Below are 22,368 nucleotides of genomic sequence, written 5' to 3' on the forward strand. Positions count from 1 at the left end.
TCCACAGGACCAGAGCAGGATGTCCAGAGTTGGATACCAAGGATTGTTCTTGGAGCAGTCTGCCAGGCACATTTAGAGGTTATCCACACTTAACTTTTGCTTTAAAGTGTGGACTGTGCCTGGAAAGAGCAGAGGAAAAGTAAGTGTGGATAAGCCCTTAGACTTCTATGCAACAGGTGCATCTTGTTGCCTAGAAACATCCAGAGACGTCCTTCAGTAGTAGCATGTGCACAGCCTATACCAGACCTTGATCCAATACAGCTGAGATCCCATTCCCCCAAAATGATGTCATTTTGACCTCTTTCATTACTTGGCCCTGCGAGGCAGTTATCCTTCTGTGAGTGAGGCTTCATGGAGGAGCATGCCATGAACATGTCGGGGTGTGTGTGTGTGTGTGTGTGTGTGTGTGTGTGTGTGTGATGGCTGGTGGGTGCATTGGCAGCAAAACCGCTTCAATGTCTATTTGCCTGTCTAAAATATTATTTGACCCTTTGTTGAACTAAAATCAAGTTAATTTAGAAACACTGCGAAATTAAAAACTTACCATCTGCTAAGCTAAAATTTGCTTTCTAATGTGTGCTGGCGAAGGGCTATAGCTCAGCAATAGAGACTCTGCTTTGCATGCAGAAGGTCCCAGGTCCAGTCCTTGAGGGCATCTCCAGCTACTGTAAGGCTGGGAATGTTCCCTGGAGAGCCACTCACACACAGCATAAACAATGCTGAGCTGGATGGGCCAGTTGTTTGATTCAGTGTAAGGCAGCTGCCTATGATCCTTTTTTTAAAAAAAAATAATTTTTATTGATTTTAGTATAAACAAAACAAAACAAAACACACAATATATATTCTGTCCTTCTGCCCTCCCTCCCCCCACAAGTCCACTTCTGCCACCAGTGAGACCCGTAGGCATTGAGAGTCAAAGGCGGTCCATTTTAGAGATGAGTTTGTCCTCCCCCCCTCCTCCTCCCCCCTATCCCCCCCCCTATGATCCTTTTACTTTCCTTTAGGAGAACACCATGGCTCAGTTGCAGAACATCTGCTTTGGATGCAGAAGGCCCAAAGTTCAAGCCCTGGCATCTCCAGGTTGGTGTGGGAAAGGCTCCTGCCTAAAAACTTGGGGAGCCACTGCCAGTAAGTGTAGGTCAGGGGTGGCCAACTCCCAAGGGACTGTGATCTACTCACAGAGTAAAAAAACTGGCAGTGGTCTACCCCCTTTTCAGGTCCAAGGGGTTGAGCTTTTTTTTAGGAAGTCACATTCTTTGGAGGTGCAGGGCTAAAATGTTCAGCTTTTTTTAGGGGAGCCAAACTTGCTGAGCTTCTTTGAGGGGAGCCAGTGATCTACCACAGACATCCAGTGATCTACTGGCAGAGCACAATCTACCAGTTGGACGTGCCTGGTGCAGGTAATAGTGAGCTAGATGGACCAATGGTGTGACGAAAGCAGTTTCCTATGAACTATTGCACCAATAGCATCATCTTCACTGCTTCCCCAAGGCTATTTTAGGGGTCAAAGCAGCCCTTTACATTGGGGTGTCTGCCTGCTCCCTTCTTGCATGATGGCACAGGGGTGTCTGCAGCACCTCCAATTCTGGAACCATCCCTACCCCCCACAGAGGCAAGAAGCAGCTGCAGCCCACCGAGAGGGGGGTGGGGAGCCCAGCATGGGACGTGGAAGCGGGCAGCTGAATCAGCATTGAAACTAATGGCACCCAGGGAGTTGTGCATTGCCAAATGTTTTGCTCAGCGGGATCTTCTCTTTCTGGAGTAATTCATTTCGATTGTACAAAACCGCTGGACCTCACACAGCTTATTTGCTGGAGTTTTTATAGTGTGGTTTCCTAACCACCCGGGAAATCAATCACGAATCTCCGTGGAGGAATTTGCAGGGGGGAAACTGTCGCTCATAAAAAGTAAATATAAGCAGCCCACATGCCCTGCCAAGACTGCCAAAGCAGAAAAGAACCAAGTGCTGGGTAGACGTCTCTTCCTTTATTCATGCTCTCTTACACACACACACACACACACACACACACACACACACACACACCACTTTGGCAGTTGTAAAATGCACTCTAGAAATACAAATTAGCCTCAGGTCTGATGCTTAAATTCAAATTATCTTCTAAGGCTCAGAGGTATCTACCTGGACCCCAACAGCGTCGTGGCCAGGGGCAGTTTGTCAATCCCATTACAAGGAGTCTCTTTCATCTCCAGCCTGATTTAATAACAATAATCTTATTGGCTCCATCCAAGAGTTTGTCAATTCCACTACAAACGCCACATTTTCTAAACTTAGCTGGAGAGAAGGATTCAGGCCCTGGGAGACTGTGGGCCCTTAGACTTGGTGAGATCCTCCCCCCACCCCCGCTCTCCTGGGAACTACCAGCCACTGGGGAGCCCTCAGTAGCAGAGGCCTCTGCAGATGAGGGGAAAGCAATGCCCAGGGAGCAGGCTTCCTTGTCACCAGCCCGGGGGGGGGGGGAGTGGATATGATTTATGTATTAAAATGTCCCTTGACTGCTGTCTGCCTCACGAAAGGGAAGCCTTCAGGCAGCTTCAAGGCAAATGCAGAACACAATTTTAATGCCCAATGAGTGTGCAGTCCATGTACCTGTTTACACGACAGCTGAGCTGTACAAATGAACAAGGATACATTCTTTTAATCACGTGCAGAGAGAGTTTGTACCTGCATTCAGAGTTATGTGTCAGCGATCCTCCTGCCTTCACTTTTCAGCTTTCCGTCCTTAGAGTGCCAACTCGCTCCTGCTTCCCTAGATGACCTTCAACACTTTCCAAGTCAGGCGGATGCTGTATCTCTCTTCCCTTCCTCTAGCCCTGAAGAGCAGAAATCAGTTTCAGCGCTAGCAGGAGTATATTAGGGGCCATAGCAAGAGAAGTCCATAGTTCTCTTAGGACTGCTGATAGACACATCTGTCAGTTTTTATTTCTGTCAGTTTCTCATTTTTCCAACTTTAAGTTCAGTTTCCCCCCATTTCTGCATCAATTGGTGTTTCTTAAAAAGTTAGCACAAAGATTCCTATGTATTTTGATGCAAATTTCTCTGAACACATGCAATTTTGCCTCACATATGCATTTGCAAGTAATTTCCCCTATACTAATGTTGTTGTGTGTGTTATTTTCACCAATATATGTCTTTTTGTGCACAGTTCTTGGCTGGAGAACTGCATCACCAAATCTATAGAATAGTGGATTTTGATGGACAGCTGAGTTTCAGATTGCTTATTGGTTCAGGAAGTGCAAATCAGGTAGGCTTACATTTAATAGGGTAGACTGAATGACCTTCTCCCCTATTCCTACTCAGGACTCTGCCAGATCCAGGGTTGAAGAGCTGAAGGAAACATTTCCATCCTATCCCTCCTGCATTATTTTCTGTCACCTCTGTCTTTCTCCAATCTTTTGTGCACTGCAGGGGTGTGTAAAACGATTCTCCTTGACAGCTCGACAGCAAAATTAGCAAGTCCCATTAACTGCCAGGCTCTGGCAGGGCCGCAAGGTTCAGAGACATTTTATCTCCCATATCCCAATGGGGAGAAAAAAGGGGAGTCAAGTGAGGGTGAGACATTTGGGGTGTGTATCCATATGAGGAGGAAGGCAAGGCTTGATTGAAAGTTCACCACACCTTTCAGTTGTCTGAGCCTTCCTCCCTTTGGGGAGGGAGTGAAACAATCCCCAGTTCTTGTTATTTCATTTTGGAAGGCAGAGCAGGGTTGATGGCCTCCTATTTCATACTGAGCAAGTTACATCTATTTAAAAATCCAATTGATTTTCTCGCATTATAGCATCTTCCATTCTTCACTTTCCTTGGCAATGTAAATTATTGCGAATCTATCTCATGAATGGTAATGAACTAGCAACACCACCGTCTCTCCCCCCCCCCTCACCTCTCTCCCCCACCCCATACATGGAAATTTCTATCTTTAAAAAATGATGAGAACGGCAACAGACAAAAGCTGAGCTCTTCTTTGTTTCAAAGCGTTGAAATGAAGGGGGGGGGCTCTTCATGTTCTTTGCCTTGTCTATATAGCCCTATCTTTAAGTTCTATATATAGATCAATGCATCTTCCAGCTAATCTCTTTACAATCATAAAGCTATTAAATTAATTAACGCAAATGGAAGTGGCAACACAGGATGGTCCCTGAAGGGTGTGCAATCATTTTACATTTATTTATACTGAAAAGTTTTTTTTTTCCTAAGAAATATGCCGGCGTAAGCAATTCTCACAGTTAATTTTCATTCTGAAGGGTTTTGCTACTTTTGACAGGTTTGCTGTTTGAGCCATTCTACTCTGGCCTGTGTCAAGTCCTGCTGAAGAACATTTGAGAGAAAATTTATGGAGACATGGGAAAGACGTGATCAAGGCACCTTTCTCAGTGACCAAGACATCTGCCTGCCTCGATATCTCTCTCAGAGGGACCTCCTTGCTTCAGAAAGGAAATTCCCCGATGTGGAAGGGCCTTCACTTCATGATGGAGACATGCAAAAGGTCACAGGTTCATTTCCCAGCATTTCTAGTTAGGTCCCTCCAGAAACCCTGGAGAATCACTGCCCATCAGTATAGAGAATGCTGACCTAGATGAACCCATGGTCTGGCTCCATAAAAGGCAGTCTTTGCCAATCCAACATCCTCCAGATGTTGGAGATTACAACTCTCATCAGCTCCTGCCCTCCAATGGGAGTTGTACTCCATAATACCTGGAGGACAGCCAGTTGGGGAAAGCTATCTTTTGTGCTACTTGGCACTGTATGCACTTGGGCACTGGGAAAGAGCCCTAGCTCTTTCCCTAGCATCCACTCTTCATGCAGAAAACTCCAAATTCAACCCGCAGGATCTCCAAGTAGGGCTGGGAGGGAACCCAGTCGAAATCCTGAAGTGCTGCCACCAGTCTCGGGGGTCAGCAAACTTTTTCAGCAGGGGGCCGGTCCACTGTCCCTCAGACCTTGTTGGTGGCCGGACTATTTTTTTTTGGGGGGGGATGAACAAATTCCTATGCCCCACAAATAACCCAGAGATGCATTTTAAATAAAAGGACACATTCTACTCATGTAAAAACATGCTGATTCCCGGATCGTCCATGGGGCGGATTTAGAAGGCGATTGGGCCGCATCCGGCCCCCGGGCCTTAGTTTGGGGACCCTGGTGTAGACAATACTGAACTGCATTGCAAGGGGTTGAACTACATAACCCTCAGGGTCCTTTACAATTCTATGATGCTATGAATTAGGTGTATAAGGTACCTTTCTATATTTAGGCCTCTTCCAGTACAGAAAGAAATGGGTGTAAAAGTCAGAGCAGGGGAAAGGCATCTCCACCTCCAGAGATTTATTAAGGTGGGATTTCTCTGGATTGTACCTGTTTTGAAGCTATACTCTCTATATGTACTCTGTGAAAAACTCTCCAGAGAAACTTTGCTGGTCCTACGAATGCCCTTTTATCTTGCCTCAGAATCCTTCAGTTGCTTTAGCTGATCAGGAACCTCCAAGTTCACCTTGAATATCACTCTAGGAAACAGTCACTGGCTGCCTTACCCTGAAGCTGGCGGGGCTCCTTCATCACTTAACCATCTTCCTTCGGCAGCAGATGGCCACAGACATCGAGAGAGAGAGACCACCTTTGGTGTCAATCATGCACAATTTTCTCCATGGTTCTCTCAAGAAGAGATATGACTTCTTTCCTGTTAAATAGGCCTGTCTGTGAGAGGAAGAGGCATTTGTTCAGGTTTTTTTTCTTCTCGTTTTACCCAACTCAGCTTCCATCTTGGTGGGACACAGAAGCTATTTTTGGGCGAGCCCGTACTCATAATGGAGAAATGCAGGTGCTTTCGGAGGGGATATTAAGTCTAAAGAGCTGATTAAGTGCAATGGAAACTGTGTCAGTTTCTTGTCACTGAAGAGAATGTGCCAGCGTTGCGGATTAAGCCTTGACTGACAGCTTGGGATTGCAGGCCGACAACCGATCAATCACTGGAGGTGATGGGAGAGAGGAAAGCATCCCTTATCACAGCCTAACATTGCGAGTGAGAGAGGCCATACGGGCAGGGAGAGGGCAAGGGAGAGAGAACGCAGCCAGATTAAAAATGGCACTCAGAGTGAAGTGGAGCCCAGGAGATCAGAGGCGAGAGGTGGGGAGGAAATGAAGTCCCAGCATGGTGAGCTTGTTTGCTCACATACATTCTGCATAGAGTCATAGAATTGCACAGGACGGGTCATCTGCTCCAACCCCTTGAAATGCAGGAATCTTCATCTTCATATGGGAAACACAACTGAATTCCCACAGCCATTTTGCACATTGGAGACACCAAAGGAAACAGAGAGATACCAAAGGAAACACTCAGAGTTAAATAGGTTAAGGCTTCTGGCTTTTGGTCACCCCCATTTGGAAAGACCTACAACAGATTCTTTTTGAAATATTCTTCATCCTGCCCTATGGAATTCCTGCTTCTGCTATTTGTTTCACGTGACTTTTAAAGACTATTTGCCCAAGGCTTTTCCTGAGCACTGAATTTGATTATTGAAGCTGGGTGCTGTGTTCAGTAAATCTATCTTGTATTTTATCTGTTATTTTAATGATATTGGGAGCTTTGGGAGCTTTGTGTGCCACTTAAGAGATTTTTGTTTAATATTCAGTGGGATATAAATGCTCTTAAAGAAGCATGTTCTTCAATAAATATGTTCTTCCTTGGAGGTTTTTCAGCAGAGGTTGGATGGCCATCTGTCAAGGATGCTTTAGTTGAGATTCCTGCATTGCAGGGGGTTGGACTAGAGGACCCTCAGAGTTTCTTCCAAATCTGCAATCTTCTGTGATTCTAACCCACGGTTCTTGGGCTCACTTCTAGGCACGTAGGGTTTGAGCTACTTTACTCATTACTTATTATTACACTCATATGCCACCTTCCCTCCAAAGAGCTCAATTTAGCCTCGCAACAACCCTATGGTGGGGAGCTCATTCAAACTTCCTTTTGTACCATATTTCTAGGCACAAGTCCGGTGCTTTCCTTGCAAAAACCTGCTGTTTACTCCTGGAACTGGAGCAAATGGCAGTCTGTGGCCATTTGCCATTTGTTCTGATTCAGCATTAAAGAGCAAGTTTTCCTGGGGAAAGTGGCAGGGGGGGAGTGCTTGGACATGGTGCTTTAAATGTGGACCTGTGCTGAGAAAACAAGGGACAAAAGGTAAGTGTTAGATTAGGCTAAGGTTCAAGGTCCCCCAGTGAGCTTCACAGCTGAGTGAGGATTTGAACCCTTGTCTCCCAAGTCCTAGTCCAACACTCTAGCCACTCAAGCTGAAGCCAATGCTTGAAGTGGTGTCTGAAATACAAAATGTATTCCTCTGTTGCCCTAGCCTCTTGAAATCAGGGTTCATCAATGCAACAATAAAACAACTTGCGAATGGCAAGCAGCTTGCAGTAATACAATTTGTCTGTAAAATCATTTGAAAGCCTTCTCTTATTCAAGATAGTGCATCAAAAAAAAAAATCATGTTAGCCAACCCATCTCATAAACGCCTAGTTCTTTCCCACAAGTTCAATTGGCTTTGCATTGAAGTATAAAAAACATGATTCAAAAGAGTGAAAGGGCAGATGGAAGAAATATTTTCAAGTGCCTCTTGAGAAAGAGTTATTGTCTACTCAAAATCTATCTGGTTATATTTTAATGGAATATTGATTAAATTGAAGGATTTTGGTTATACAGAATGCTTTGTTCATATGGCATCCAAACTCACAGTCGGTTCTCACAACCATTTCCTTATGCACCAAAGAGGGGGGAAGCAGGATGATGATTCAGTGGATGATTGCACTGAAGCGGTTTGGCAAATGCTTGAGCTTTTGGATAAATCACCCGGTCATCTGTTCAGCACCTGCATGTTAAGTTGACAGAGTTTCCTGCCGTGGCTGTGAAATTTTGAAGGAAACTTTAAGGTTCCTGTCTGGGCCAAACACCTGCATAATTTTGAAGGAAGAAAGCCAGATTTTCGGTAGGAGCAACGGCATTTCTCAGGGCAATTTTTTCTTCCAGAGATCCTTACTGTTTTTGCATCTCTCACACACATAATCTAATACACCGCTTGCAAACTGGTGCCATCCAGATGTCTTGGACTACAAATCCCATCAACTTCAGCGTTGTTTTAGAGTTGCTTAGGAGTGTAGTTGTCAGCCCAATAGTCTGTGTGCAGGAGCACCAGATTGGCCCTGTGACCATGAGTGCCCAGGACTGTGGGTGCCATGCAGTGTGCAGGGCCCTGGAACTGAAATTTGTGGGTGCACTGCCTCTTAAGGAATTTTGTGGGTGCTCAGGCACCCAGGGCCTTGGCACCTATGTCTAGATGCTTCTGACAACTTCCTCTTCGAGTTTGGTTAAAGTTCTACATTAAGTAAAGTTGTTTTTTCAGAATAACTCAAGTTAGTTATTTATGTAATTATTATTTTTTTAATGCTGCTTTAAGGCTTCCAGAACCACTTACAGATCGCTAAAGAAAGAAAGAAAAGAGAGTGTCTGTCATCAGGCTTACATTCTTTTTAAAAAGTCATGATGTAAAAGGGAAATGGATTGAGAGGGATGAGGAAATCAGCAAACTCAGGTGCAAGTTCAAGGAGAGGAGGCACAAAGGTTGCTGGTCTCCTTCCTCTTCTCTGTAACAGCCTGATGTAGAGGCTGCTGCCCTGCGTCCATTTTTTCCCTTCTTCTGTTATAGCCTGACTGAATGGCTGCTGCCAGGTAAATAGATGCAAAATTGCCTATTTATTTTATTTAAAGAATAATTATCTTGCTCTTCAGCCAAAAAAGAAGGCTGCTAGAGCAGCTTCCAGATTACTGAAAGAAAGGCAGTCCCTGCCCTCAGGCTTACAATCTAAAATGGCATGACACACACTGAGAGAAAGAAATAAGCAAACTCAAGCAAAAGTTCCTGGTTACAAACTGTTCTGATGACTGGCCTGGGGTGGGAGATTGATTGTATGGATGGAGAGTGGCTCAGATGGAATGGTTGCTGCCAGGTGACAGCTGGTGGAGGGAGGAGCCCGGTATTCTGGGCACCTGCCTGGCACTGTGTATAGGCAAGGCCCTCTAGCATCTGAGAGGCTGCACCCAGCTTGTGAAGATATGGTTGTAGGCAGGGGCAGACTTTGGTCTTTCAAGTTTCAGTGGCAAGAGTTCCAAAGGCCAGAGAGGCATGGATGACCAAATTTGGCCCCTGAGCCCAAGCTGCCCCATTCCTGTTGCAGTCCAAAATGTCTGGAGGGCCATGGGTTGGAGAAGGCTGAAAGTGCTTTCAGATCCTGGACCATAAAAGTAGAACAAGAGAAGGAGGGAGAAGGAAAATGCTCCATCAGCAGGGAATGCCTCCCTGCTCAGAAAATGCAACGTCCTCAGGAGAACAGTTTTGGGGGGATGTTGCTGCCCTTGGGGGCACATTTGACCAGCCAACCAAGAACTGGTTCTCCAAGAGGATGCCTCTGAGCTCTCTGAATCTGGTAAGGAGCCTTTGATGAGGATCAGCTGGGGGAAGGGAGGGCCGGCTGAAAATAGACTAGGCTGCCTCTCTGTTGCTTTCTGAGATTGCCGATAGAATATTTTGACCTTTGACCTTTTCATTCTGTTGAGGGAGGAAATAAAATGATGAGTGGAATCAATTCAGGGAAGAAGAGAGGCATCAAAGGAAAGGCATCAGAGAGAGAGAGAGAGAGAGCAGTCCAACAGGCAGCAGCATCCTATGACTCAGCCAAGTGGTCTCTGGGAACCTCACTAGACCCAGCCAAAAGGTAGCTGAGCTCCAGGAATGGTCAGCCTTCAGGAACTTTCTACCCTCCAGATGTTTTGGACTACAATTCCCAGTAGCCCCAGCCAGGTCAAGGCCCTGTCCCATGTCACTAAAGAGCAGAGCTAGAGAATGTGCCACAGCACCAGGGGGGTCTCCTCTGATGACTTCAGTGACCTGATGGGTCTGTACAGGACGAGGCGAGTCTTTCAGGTATTCTGTCCCAAACTTGTTCAGGGCTGTTCAGTATTTTCTAAGGCGCCCATGGAAGGTCTCAGTAAATTTCTCCCCCAAAATCCACAATGCATGACACCTTGCTTGTGCTTCCTATTTGGGTCCTGTTTGCACTTACTCAGCCACTCCTGCATTGAACTTGCCCTCTTAAACATCACTAGATGCCAGGATTGGATGTCCACCCTCCCTTCCATTCTGAACAGAGGAGAGGCACAAAGAACTTCTCTCTGTGAACAAACATGGCAGAAGGGGATGCAGGTGCCTCCCCCCCCCCAAATTGATGATGAGACATAAGACGTCCCTATTTTCATCAGAGAAATGTTGGAGAGTATGTACCCACAGCATTTTGTGGCTGTCGGAGTGTCGTTGTGGCTACTCCGCTTGAGTCCAGTTTGTCTTTAAAGACTTTTATTGTGCATGGTATTTACAGTGCAGAGATAGCTTAAAATATGACCTCTCGGTCCGAACCAGAATCCGGCAATGGCGTACGTCTGTTCCTACACCAGCAAAGTAGTTGGGGCACCCCAAAACGCCTCCCCCCTGACCTGCATCACGGTGCTCTCCTTAACTCTTGCACCGGAAGGAGTGATGCCCTCTCAGCCTCCTCCTGGCCAAAGCGGTGCAATCCAGCATCCCAGAGCCCTTGCCTACATCTCTCCTCCCCTGAGCTTTTCCATCGTTCTGCATGCTGGCTTCTCTCTCCCTCCGAGTCTCTCCCTTCCCCCCTGGCTGCTTCAGACCCACTGCTGCTCCCTGTGCTTGGCAAGGTGGACGTTAGGATGATGGGGGCTGGCTCCCTGTAGGAAGTCACCTTTACAGTGGCCATGTCTCTTTTTTTGCTCTTTTAGATGAGGCAGCTACTTTGTGTTATGCCACACACACCATGGCAGCCATTTTATGGCTGGTGCCCATGCCACTACATGATATGTCCGGGGGGGGGGCAATGTTTTAATGTGAACAATGGGGCCATTCTTTCTAAAACTGTGTATTGCATGCAGCTCTGTCTAGATGGGAACCTGTCCAGGTACAGGTACAGTCAAGGCATTTTCCAGAAGGCAGGCAGTGGACTATGATCAAGAAGGCTAGACAAGCAGTAAAAAACAGGCTGAGCAGAAGAGATTGAGGCAGCATCTATGTAATCACTCTGCAAAGAAGTTCCTCTGATGGAAGAGCCAGCTCAAATTCCATGATGGCCAGCCCTACCATTAGGTAGCTGCCTCAAGCAACTAGTTTTGAGTGTCATGGGAGAGCAGAAAGTTTCTTAATTATGTAATGTATTCTTGTAGTGCTTTTACTGCCAGGAAGTATTTTGCCACAGCTGCCAAAAGAACTTCTCTGACTTTATTTATTTATTTATTTATTTCAACCATTTATAGACCTCCCTACATCCGAAGATCTCTGGGCTAGCCATAACCCTAAAGTTCCATAAAAATCACATCAATCATACAACAATAAAATAAAAATACAATAGGAGCAGCAGTTAAAACTGTTCCAAATGGCAGCGGCATGACTGTCGAAAAGCCAGAATAAGGAGCCAGGTTTCAGTCTCTGATAACCAGATTTCAAGGGGGAGGGAGTAGGGGTGCTTGTGATGCAGTTTTGGGTACAGTACACCTTGAGTGGTAGGGCAGGAGAAAACCCTATGTTGTTCCACCTCAGGGAGAAAAACGTTTTGAGCTGATCCATAATTCCATTGGGCCTTTGGGTCACCTGACAAAACAGCTGAATCAGATAACAGGCCACAGTGCCTCCATGCTAGCTGTAATGCTCTCTCGCAGGTAAGCAAGTCCTGATAAGAAGTAATGACTGTCCGACAGTTTTGTGTACATTTATTTACAACAAAACAGATCCAGAGCATGACTTCTCACATTGATGATAGTTGATCAGTCTGAATCTTCGCCCCTCCCACAGCAGGAAGGACACCAAACTCCCGCCTTTCCCCTCTTGCCCTTCCATTGCCCTCTGGTCTTATCCAGTCTCCTAGAACGGGGATGGATAGGCTGGCCTTCGCCCTCCCCACTTTCACTTGACACAGTCTCAGACCTCTACTTATCTGCTGATTGCCTAGCAATGCTCTGTCTGCTTTCCATCTCTTCCTCTTCTTGAGAGCTGACAGAGTCTTGAAGGGGGGGGTCAAACTGCCCTTTCTCAACTCTGTCAGCCAGCTCTCATCTGCAGAGTCAGTCCTCTTTCACTTAGCTCAGTTTCTGAGTCTGAGGCTTCCCCTGCATTCTGGTGAGCCACGTTCCTGACACTACAGGGCCAGCCCAAGACTCTTTAGGTTCCCTGAAGTGAAATTCAAGATGGCGCTCACCCCCAATTCCATGGTTGCAGAAGCCAACCGGACTGGCTGCTGAATCTTACTTCAGCCCACTTTAAGTATCCTCCACCACGTCTGAGGTCACCAGGCTAGCTTAGTCAGTCAGTCCTACAACATCTCGACAACACTTCCCCCCCATCTGCCCTGGCATTGGTTTTGCCCACTGGTGAGCAGCGCAAGAAGAAGAAAAAGCATATGGTGAAAAAGAGGTCCTCTTTGGGTCCCCTGCCCCAGTGGCAGAATAAAGAGATAAGCCAGCAGAGTTTACCTGGGCTGCTAGTTCAAAGCTCCTTATTAGCCTCTGGGGTCTTACCATCTTGCCTTGTTTCCAGATGGATCTGGATGGAAATGGAGCTTAAAACATGAGTAATCTCAGCCAAAGATTTCCATCATCTGAAAGCAACAATTAGACTTTATCTTCTGTGTAAGGCAGGAGATCTCTGCCTGGAAAAGATTTCTGCAACAGACAAGTCATTAAACTTAAAGGAGAATTTGATGAGGCACACGAGTAATCCACTTTATCAAAGTCTGATACAAGCTGACAAAAATTATGCACCCCCACCACCAGTTACATACAAAGGAAATAAATCATCCAGTGTGTTGGGCGGTGGGTGGGGGGAGTATAGAATTACACCCTGGGAAGAAGAAAGCGGCAGCAAGTGGTGCTTCTCCACTGCTCTCTGGCCCAAGGCAGCGAAAGAGGCATTTCTCAAACTTCCAGTTGCTCATAAGGCTGAGCTGAAAACTCTCCATGGAGAATATTTTGTTCCCATTGGAGAGGGTCCTGGGCAAAATCACACACACATACACACCACAAAGCTCATCTTATTCCAGGTCCTCACATATAGAGTATCATTCACAAGGTCATTGAGGAAGGAGAGAGGCAGCAGCTATCAAGCATCGAAAGGAACATCAGCATGGCCACTACTTACCCACATGCTATGTACGCATGTAGAAGAAAATAAAAAGATCTGATGTCATTGGGGAGTTTGGGAAATGCCCAACCTCAAGGAAGAGCTCCTGCACATGTCATTTATCTGATTAGAAAATGGGTGAAGAGTCTTGGGCACAGAGGACCAAAAATTGTCCTCCAAGCCTCTCTATTCAGTTCTTTGGACTCTCCCATATCACATCTGTCACCAGTCCTACTCTGCACCCTCAAGTTTTCTGTTTTTCCTGTCTGGAATGTATACTTGAACTGTGATAATAAATCTTGCTTGCCTGGTTAGAGCGGGGTGTGGGTGGGTGGGTGTGCTTGTAGAAACCACTGGTTTTTGCATAACTAGCACACTGCCTACCATGCAAAGGTAAGAATCCACTTTTGCCTCTGACCCCACCAACTTTGGGCTGGAAAAGGATTCCTTGCGCCTGAAGTAGAAGGCAGCTCACTCACAACAATGGATTCATGCAGAGACACAACAGGCAGCCTCCTCCAAAGCCTAATAATTCTGCTCCATCAGGGATCATGGCATGGCGTAACACAGAGGGGCAAAATTATCAGCTGATGAGTGGAATGGATAAACAGTCTGGGCTCACAGGAGCCTGCTGGCTGTATCGTTTCTTTGTCTTGAGACACATTGGCCATTCCCACAAGCATCCACTGGAAAAGAATCTGGATGTTACAAAGTGAAGCTGCCAGGAGAGAGGGAACTTTGCTATGGGGAAAGCAAACTAGTGAAGATATAAATCTATAATGGGGAGGGGGATGACCATGATTTGTTTGGACTGCTGGTGGACCAAATATTGTTATCATCAGGGGCTTGGGGTAAAGCAAAACCTATTATTATTATTATTATTATTATTATTATTATTATTATTATTATTATTATTATTATTACCCCGCCCATCTGGCTGGGTTTCCCCAGCCCCTAAATCGTAGGGGAAAGGAATATCTCCCCCATCCATGGGAAAGGGTTACTGCTTATCTTACTTAACCTTACAAGTTGTTACAAGACTTTTTCTGGATGCAGCTTCCCAACAGTCTCTTTTCCTAAAATGCCTTGGGAGTGATGCCACATTGTGTTGCATCACTCTCAAGGCATTCTGGGAAGTGTGGCTGGAGGGGTGTGGCCCAAGGCTCCCACGCCCAGCCACACCTCTTGATGAGGGTGAGTGAAAGAAGCAGCCCCTTCTGCAAAATTTCAGAGAAATCCTCTCCCCCAAAAGAAAGCCACAGAAAATGGAGCCTCATTTCCACAGAGGGGTAATGTTTTTGGGAAATGGCGAGGGATTTCAGGCCAGGGTAAGTGTACATTGGTTGCCGAATAATCCGAGAGAGAGACTAAAAAATATATCAGTAGGGTGCCAGCAATTGTTTGCAAATACAAAAAAGAGCCTAATATAAACAGCAATATGGCAACTGGCACACGAACCCTGCAAATTGAGACCAGTCCCAAAGTGATTAAATTGCCAAGGCTTCCCTCAAAGTTCCATGGGAAGGGTTGTTTTTGTGAGGGCCCAGCGCAGGACTGAATTGATCCGTATATATGTCTCCAGATCTCCCAGGCCTTCCTGGGAAGCCCGTTATGAAGTGCTTGCCATTACTCACTTAGTGCTGGGTGTTGACACAATTCCCCCTGCTCTCGTTTGGCCTGCCTTGTCAAGAAGGGATCGTGGCCTGACGCAAAGTACCAGGAGTTAATTTATTCCTTCAGTGGTCTCGCCTCTGCTTCCGACTTCCCATTATTCCACTGCCTGCCAGGGCTTGTTGTACTTAAGGCTCTGTCAGCAGCTGAAATATGAACCACAACTTTTAAGACAGGAGGGGGTTCCGGGGACAGGGCTGGCGGCGGCAGGAGAAGCCTGCAGGGTGGACAGCAGGCACATTTCCCAACTTCACCACCAAGGGCCCGCTCACAATGACCAGCGGAATCCTGCACTTTGAAAGTCCTTCTGGGGGACTTTCAAGTTTGTTCACTGAACCCAGGGACTTGTAAAATGGATTGTTTTTCCTCCCCTCATTGGGTTTTACTTCTACTCTGGGTTTAAGGAGAGGCAGGGTGATTATTCTGCAGGAAAATCTCCCTGCTCCATCCCAGAAAAAGAAAAGGGAGGCAGAGAGAGATCTGCTGGGCAACAGTGGGAAACTGATGGAGGGCAATGCAGGAGAGAGTTTAGGCTGAGGCTGGCAAAGAAGTGTGTCTACCAGCTCCATCCTACCTGCCCGCGGACTGTCTCGCCAGAGTGGTGCATGCTCTAGTTCAGGCACAGGCAAGCTCGGCCCTCCAGATGTTTGGGGACTACAATTCCCACCATCCCTGACCACTGATCCTGTTAGCTAGGGATCAAAGGAGTTGTAGTCCCAAAACATCTGGAGGGCCAAGTTTGCCTATGCCTGCTCTAGTTATCTCCTGCTGGGATTACTGCAATGTGCTCTAAATGGGGCTACCTTTGAAGGTGACCCGGAAACTACAACTAATCCAGAATGCAGCAGCTAGACTGGTGACTGGGAGCAGCCGCCGAGACCATATAACACTGGTCCTGAAAGACCTACATGGGCTCCCAGTACGTTTCCAAGCACAATTCAAAGTGTTGGTGCTGACCTTTAAAGCCCTAAATGGCCGTGGCCTAGTATATCTGAAGGAGTGTCTCCACCCCCATCGTTCAATCTGGTCACAGAGGTCCAGAGCCGAGGGCCTTCTGGTGGTTCCCTCACTGCGAGAAGTGAAGTTATTGGGAACCAGGCAGAGGGTCTTCTTTGTAGTGGCACCCATGCTGTGGAACACCCTCCCATCAGATGTCAAAGAAATAAACAACTATATGACATTTAGAAGACATCTGAAGGCAGCCCTGTTTAGGGAAAAATTTAATGACTGATGTTTTAATGTATTTTTAATTTTTTGTTGGAAGCCGCCCAGAGTGGGGTAGGTAGTAGTAGTAGTAGTAGTAGTAGTAGTATTTCTCTGCCCCAATAGCTTTGACCTCCACTCAGAGGGTAAAGGGGAGCATTCTGCACTTGTTGAAAGATACTCTCATTATGTCGGTCATCAAAGGTAGTCTCATCAGCCTGTTGGCATTCAAAAACTTATTTCTAGATAATAGGTAATTTATTGCTAGAAAATATTTAATATGCAAGGTATAGATCTATAGTCAGGCATAGCCAGGTGCAAGGCACAGTGATAGGTCAAAGTGTTTGCTATTGGTGGCTGGGAAATTGGTCCTACAGTTGTCTAGGAACCTTGGCCCACCTTCTTCCTTTGCTCCAGAAAAAGGAGAGACCAGGGCATTTTTCAGACATGATGTGTCCATTCTCCAGCCAATGGACCTGGGAAAGGAAATGGATTATGACCTGGAAAATGGCTCCTTTTTGAAAGAGCAGTTGCCATCCTAAAGCTGGCCCCACGTACAAGTACGGTAAGAGTTCCATGCATGTAGAATATGTGCTCAGGCAGAGCAAGACATAGAATCTTGTATAGCTATGCAGAATGGGAAGGGGGCCAAGCTGTGGCTCTCCATATTTTTGTGGACCACACAATTCCAATCATCTCTGACTGTTCCAGAGAATTTTCTCTGCTCTTCGCTCATGACTGCAACACAGGCCCCTCTGCCCAGCCTTCCACACCAGGATGGTGTGGCTGCAGTGGTGGCTTCCAGCGAGATCTCGTAGAAGTCTCATGAGACCTGATGGAACTCTTGTGAGATCTTGCAGTTCTCATTGGAAGCCACCACAGCCATGTGACTCCATTAAGCAATGCTTCGGCAAGAGGGCAGCACCTTCCCGTTGCACCTCAAGCAGTGAAACTGGATGGGCCGCCTCTGAGAGAAATACTTCTCCAGAATCCACTGGTGCTGGGTCCCCTCCTCCCCTTCTTCTATCCTTCTTGATATCTCTTTGATCTTCCCTCTTCCTTTCCCCCTTTTCAACATCCCCTATGTTTAAGAAATCAGAGAGAGCACAAATCAGGCTGTCATTAACGGCTGAACGTTCTTTTTCAGAAATCTCATTCCCAACCCAACAGGGATAGCTATTTTAAAAAACCTCTTCAAGTTCCAAGGATTTGGGGGAGGGGGGTTATATATTTTTCCTGAGCTATTAAAAATGCAGGAAAGCTTCCATTGGGACAAGCACTGCTATATAGTCCATCAAAACTGCCTGGGAACATCAAATATCCCACAGCCCCCTCTCCTATCTGAAAAAAAATACACAGTACGATTGCATCTTATGTGGGGGGCTGCATTCCAGGGATACGCAAATACGTGTATACTCAAATCACCACCTGGGAACTGTGAGCATCCCTATCCAGTGTGTTGAGAGGGCCTCCCTGCCCCACATATGCAAGGTAGAGAGCTGAAAAGACATTTCTACACTGGGAAAACCCAGGGCAAAAAGGACTTTTAAGCCCTTCACCTTGCTTGCATTTTATAGAATTTCAACCAGCCAGCCTTCAACCATGTATGGTTGAAATCCTGTGAGACAAACATGCATAAGATGAGATCGTACTGTATAAACTGGGGACAAGCTTTGCTCTCCACTGCAGACATGTTGAGAGGCCTGCCGTCCTTCCTACTGCCCAACCAGATGCCTCTGAGAAGTCCACAACCAGGACCTGAGGAAAAGAGCCCTCTCCCACTGTTGTTCCTCGGGAACTACCTCCGATAAAAGGAGGTAGACCATAGACATCATGATGGCCTGTAACTACTGATAGTCGTGTCCTTCATGGACCTGTCTCATTACCTTTTAAAGGTGTCCAAGTTATCACTACCTCTTGTGTAACCAAATCCCACAGTGAAACTGTGTCCTGTGTGAAGAAGTTATTTCTTTTTGTCGCATATAGTAATGCATTTTTGCATGCAATTTTCATAGATATAGATGAGGGGTCGGCAAGGTTTACCTTGCCTGGACTGGTTCACTCCAGCGGAGATCCCTCCATGGGCTGGATTGCACACAATTTTCGGCGCCACGAAAGTGAGTTCCCGCACCATGCTGTGCCGGTTTAGTGCAGCCCACGGGGATTCGCCGAGCGGGTAGCTCAGTTCGGGGGTGGCTTGTGGGCCAGTTAAATGACCCCCATAGGCTGCTTGTGGCCCATGGGCCTTAGGTTGCCACCCCCTGATATAGATGTTTTAGGACACATTTTCCATTTATATATGCATTTTCTGTTAATTTTTTTTGGCTGGAGAGTTGCATTGCAACATTCAGAAAAGTGCAAATTTCAACAAGTGTGGATTAGGCAAGTTCACATTAAAATGTGAACCAAACTAAATCCCCCCTCCCTCCATCCTTAGAGCCTGGTAGGTTGTGGGAAGATAAGGGGAAAGAAAATGGGTAGCTTGTAATCAATGCATTCTATAATAAAAACTGGAATAAACTATTAATATTTTGTTAAAGTGTGTGACAGACTAAATGTGGGGAACTGGTATAGATGAGATGTTGATTCATTACTCACCGTTCTACATGTAGCAAGCCCTCAAGGCAACTCGCAATAAAAGTGTTGCAAATAAAGAATCGCCTTTAATTTTGCTTTGAAATACAACATTCAGCTCATCCTCCCATGAGCCCAACTCCTCCTAAGCTCTTTTTTTATATATAACTCTGCGGAGACTGTCAGCCCAACCCTGGGGGCTGGCAGTGTCTATTTTAAGGGGAGGTGTGCCAGCGATCCCCTTGTTCAATGCAGTATCCTCAAATTACAGCCTTGAGCTCAGACAGGGGACTGGGAGTCCCACTTGACAAGCTGCCGTGTTCCACAACCTCCTAATTATCTTTCGTCACTGCGGTTTTGCACTCTAACTGTGGAGCCGCCTTGCAAACCTTAATTAGAGTGGCACTCTCCCCATGACAGGGTTAAATTAACTTCTCTTGGGACACACCTCAATTCCAAAGAGATGCAGAAGGGATACCCTCCACCTCCATTTGGTAATGGCTTATAATTTGACAGAGCCAGTGTCCTCTGTATTTTTCTGTACAGCCATGTATATTTCATAGCAATTTAAATATCAGAGATTTCAAATTCCCGACATGATAGCAATGACATTTGTTCGCACTGTGATCTTTATTTCATTCTTTAATGCTGCTTTCTCCCCTGCACACAGCTTACAATACTGCACTGATCTTGCCAAGCTACACCCTGCTGATGCAGAAATAAAATGCATGTAGACAGTTGCAAAACTTTCCAAATTATTATTTTTTAAAAAAGAATCTAAAGTACTTTCCAGTTTTGCTTTTGGAGATATTGCATTGAGCTAAAATTTAAGACTTATCAATTAATGTTGAGATAATCCTATTATACATCAGCTTCTCAAATGTATTCTTTTCCCCACCTTTAAACACTGTAACACTTGTGATAAAGAAGGAATTGGGTGTACTATATGAGTATAGATTCTTCTCCTTTCCATTGCAAAGTCAAACAAGAGAGAGTATTTTCTATTGATCAGGTGAGATAAAGAGGTCCATCCCATCTCTGCTAGAACATAAGGAGATGTCTTCTACAAAGTCAAACTGCGGGTGGCGCTGTGGATTAAACCACTGAGCCTAGGGCTTGCCAATCAAAAGGTTGGCAGTTCGAATCCCCGCAACGGGGTGAGCTCCCGTTCCTCTGTCCCAGCTCCTGCCAACCTAGCAGTTCGAAAGCACGTCAAAGTGCAAGTAGATAAATAGGTACCACTACAAGCGGGAAGGTAAACGGCGTTTCCATGTGCTGCTCTGGTTCACCAGAAGTGGCTTTGTCATGCTGGCCACTTGACCTGGAAGCTGTACGCCAGCTCCCTCGGCCAATAACACGAGATGAGCGCTGCAACCCCAGAGTCAGTCATGACTGGACCTAATGGTCAAGGGTCCCTTTACCTTTACCTTTTACACTAAACTGGCAGCAATGGCTCTCCAGGGTTTTAAGCAAAGGACATTCCCATCCCTACCTGAAGATGGTGCTAGGGATAGAACTTGGGACCTTCTGCATGCTACTTCTTATAGCCAGTCCTTGAAATGAACTAGTTCAGCTGAATGAAGTTTACTGAACCAGTTCAAAAATATCTGAACTACACCTGAGTAGCTTCCAAAGCGGCCAGGTTCAGTAATGGTGAAATAAGTTCATTTAGGGTAAGAACTTCAAACCTTTTCTAATTCATCTCCATATTCATTCTCTTCCCCCCACCCCCACCCCCTGAGCTCCTTGGACTCTTAGTTTTCATTTAAAATATATCAATTGAACATCTATAAAGAAAGTTAGAAAGCAAGCTGTGGAAGCAATGTTCTAAGGCTTATTAGGTAGATACAGAGGTGCTGCTGTTGTTAAGTTCACTTATTCACTTAACTACTGTTGCTAAACAACCAGAATGAAGGAATGTGAGGCATTTCCTTCATCTTCCTCACTGAAGAGATTCACTGTCCTCCAACAGGACCAGCTTGCACCAAGAAGTACAAGCATAGGAACAAATGAATGATGCCTTGTGCCTTTAACAGCTGTGGAAATGCAATTATGGAAACAGCTTCACCTGTTGGCAATCTGTCTGTTAGTCATCTTATTACTTGTGTGTGGCCACGGAATGACTTTTGGGCCCTATACTTCAGCACAGCAGCTTGCAGCATTCTGGATGCTGAAAGAAATTGTTGGTGGTGATCTTTTTACAAAAGCTAAAGAGTTCATTCATACGAACTTGAACTAGTTTCTTTTGTAAAATAGCAATCTGTAACTAGTTCCTATTGGGGCAGGGTGAACTAGAGCTAGAACTAGTTCCTTTAGAATAAAACAACAACAACTTTAAAGCACTGGTTACAATGAATAATTTAACCACATGAATATGGAATAAAGACCACTTTTCAAGGGACACTATTATTTTTAGTGTGGCCAAAGCAAGTTACTTCATGTGCCCACTTTGCCAGTATCTTAGGTGCCCATCTTACAAAGAGAATCTTGAGGAAAGAATAACAAATCATTCTTTTTAAGGATGTGGGATAAAGGCAAGAGAAGATAAATGATGCAAAGAAAAGGCTGCAATTTTTCATAAATGCGTGGGAATATGTATCTTCTACTTTGCAAGCTAAGCAAAAGGGAAGGAAGGGGGTAAACTGAACAAAAGGCTGTTTTTTCATAGGGTTGGGGGAAAGAAAGGGAGAGCACAGTTTGCAGGTTTATAGCACCATAAAATACAGAGCTAACCATAAGCCTCTTTTGTTCTTTTCACTGCTTCTGACCACGGAAAAGAAACCCTATAGGTTTCAGATCTTCAGGTTCCTTGGCTTTGTGCCACATGGCAAGGGAAAATGATAATTTCTTCTATTCAAGGGCTCCAATTTCTCCTTACAAAATGCAGGGGGAGCACCCCCTTCAAAGCCTTTGTAGTCATAGAACCATAGAATTGGAAGAGACCACAAGGGCCATCCAGTCCAACCCCCTGCCAAGCAGGAAACACCATCAAAGCATTCCTGACAGATGGCTGTCAAGCCTCTGCTTAAAGACTTCCAAAGAAGGAGACTCCACCACACTCCTTGGCAGAAAATTCCACTGTCAAACAGCTCTTACTGTCAGGAAGTTCTTCCTAATGTTTAGGTGGAATCTTCTTTCTTGTAGTCTGCCTAAGGGCTCTCTCTTCCACGCCATCATACAGGTTGGTTTGCCCAGACCTTGCCTAGGACTTTCCAGGATCTCAGTCTAGTTGAAATATGACAAAACCTATGTCTATTGCTTTTAAAATAGGCACAGAGGCTGAAATCTGATTGGAAACAATGGATGGCATCCAACTACGTCATCCTCAGAGTAGGCCCACTGAAACCAATTTCTTTCCAAATGGCCTGACTCCAAGTGTGACTAATGCTGGATTATCACCCAGTGGCTCCCTTCTTAACCCCAGGTGCACAGAGTATAACTGTGGTTGCCCCCAAGAAAGCAACAGTTAGGCACAAGGTGCCTTTTCCATACCTGAACACGGGCAGTGAAAGTTCCCCCCCTCAAATGTGTGCATTGAAAACAAATTCCTTGGCTGTGTGAGCTTTCCCTTGTGTGAGGGAAGCCAGAGGCCAGCCTGGCTTTGTATGACATGATTAGAGGCCAGTTTATACAGCTGGGAGAACCCAGAGCTAAATCTTTTCCTAGGCTAGCTCAGACCGTGCT

Source organism: Zootoca vivipara, chromosome 6 (assembly GCF_963506605.1).
Source record: "Zootoca vivipara chromosome 6, rZooViv1.1, whole genome shotgun sequence".
Lineage (NCBI taxonomy): Eukaryota > Metazoa > Chordata > Lepidosauria > Squamata > Lacertidae > Zootoca > Zootoca vivipara.